Source organism: Pan troglodytes, chromosome 2 (assembly GCF_028858775.2).
Source record: "Pan troglodytes isolate AG18354 chromosome 2, NHGRI_mPanTro3-v2.0_pri, whole genome shotgun sequence".
Classification (NCBI taxonomy): domain Eukaryota; kingdom Metazoa; phylum Chordata; class Mammalia; order Primates; family Hominidae; genus Pan; species Pan troglodytes.
In genome coordinates this window covers 112,742,915-112,744,762 of record NC_086015.1, presented here as the reverse complement: position 1 = coordinate 112,744,762, position 1,848 = coordinate 112,742,915, and the positions used below count along the sequence as shown (strand labels likewise).

Genomic DNA, 1,848 nt, shown 5'->3' with positions numbered 1-1,848 from the left:
CTACTCAAGAGGCTGAGGTGAGAGGATCATTTAAGCCTGGGAAGTCGAGGTTGCAGTGAGCTGTGATTACACCACTACACTCCAGCGTGGGTGACCCTGTCTCCAAAAAATAAATAAATAAAACTAATTTTAATTGCACTTGCATTTTATATGTCAAGTATTACATCTTTAAGCCTACTAAATTTCTGATTTTAAAAAATTATTAAACAGTATCAAAAGCATAGTCATATTTGTTAAGTTTCATATTGGTAATTACTGGTTTTGAATTCATGTAAACATCTGCAATTGGCCAGTGTAAACAAAGAGGATAGACGATGGTAATGGACCTTAATTAAACAGCCATCACTGCAATCCCATACTATTCCTTTCACTTTACCTACTCTGCAGCTTTCAAACCAGGACAACAGATCATTGTGCTTCAACATAGGCAGGTTTCTTTTTTTGAGTCGGTGTCTCGCTCTGTCACCCAGGCTGTGGCGCAGTGGTGCGACTCTGCTCTCTGCAGCCTCTGCCTCCTGGGCTCAAGCGATTCTCCTGGCTCAGCCTCCTGAGTAGCTGGGATTACAGGCGCCTGCCACCACGCTCAGCTAATTTTTGTGTTTTTAGTAGAGAAGGGGTTTCACCACATTGGCCGGGCTGGTCTCGAACTCCTGACCTCAGGTGAGCCGCCGACCTCAGCCTCCCAAAGTGCTGGGATTACAGGCATGAGCCACCACACTCGGCCCAATGTAGGCAGGTTTCTTATTTGAAATGGTCCATGTAGTATAACATATTGTGGATGCTTCTTCCTTCCTAACCCATATGGGTTTCCATTGATATTTGTTCCTATAAGCTGCAATGTTTGTTCCAAGAAATCTGATAATGGCACGGCACTAATTTCCAAAAGCCTAGGATCCTCAGGATGATGCTTTAGTACCAGATCAATTGCAAATTCATAATTAACCACAGAGGAATGCCAGTAATGCTATTTGTTATTTTTCTCTACTGGTGCCCCACCAGGAATGTGTCCATGTTTCGTCATGGACCAGATTCCTATTTAATTTTTCTGTTTCCTTTGCTGCTAGCCAACACTCTGGAGTAGCTTTGAAGTACTCCTCAACATTCCAAGAAAATTCTTTGAAGTTTTCTTTTGAATGTAGAAAATTTTAAAACCTTTTAACAGGTTGTTTGTTAGGTTTTCTATCTAATCAAACCGAAAGGTATCTCTGTAAGTAGCAACGTAACAACATGTTCCATCCACTTTTTCTGTTGGAATTGCACTGTATATACCTGCATCTAATGCCTCATGACTTACAGTTTTCGTTGCCAAAACTTTAAATGGCTGATTCTGCCTTTCGGTGGAGGGCTCCTTTTTCACCTCCCTAGAAACACACGGCATTTTCCGCTACACGGAGCCCAGGCGCCTCGTGGTGGGCCCAGCAGGCGGTGCTAGAGGAGAGCGCGTTTGTGAGCAGCGCCAAGCACACGCGGGAAGAAAGCCCTGAGCAAGTAAGCCGGAGGCTCAGACCGCCCACACCACGCGCCCAGCGACAGCTGCAGCCCGCGCCCCCAAAACCTTACCTCCGATTTTTTTTTTCTTTCTAGACTTCCTCCTTCAGGATTATGATGAATGAAGGGTTAAGAATATGGAAATAGAGGCCGGGCGCGGTGGCTCACGCCTGTAATCCCAGCACATTGGGAGGCCGAAGCAGCCAGATCACTTGAGGTCAGGAGTTCGAGACCAGCGTGGCCAACATGGCAAAACACCATTGGGCATGGTGGCACACGCCTGTAATCCCAGCACTTTGGGAGGCCGAGGCGGGCGGATCACTTGAGGCCACGAGTTTGAGACCAGCCTGGTCAACATGG

General features: G+C 46.2%; 1 pseudogene; it reads right to left on the bottom strand.

Annotated features, from left to right (window-relative positions):
- Positions 1-202: 202 nt before the first annotated feature.
- On the bottom strand, positions 203-1,378 carry LOC101059339 (RNA ligase 1-like; annotated as a pseudogene).
- Positions 1,379-1,848: the final 470 nt, after the last annotated feature.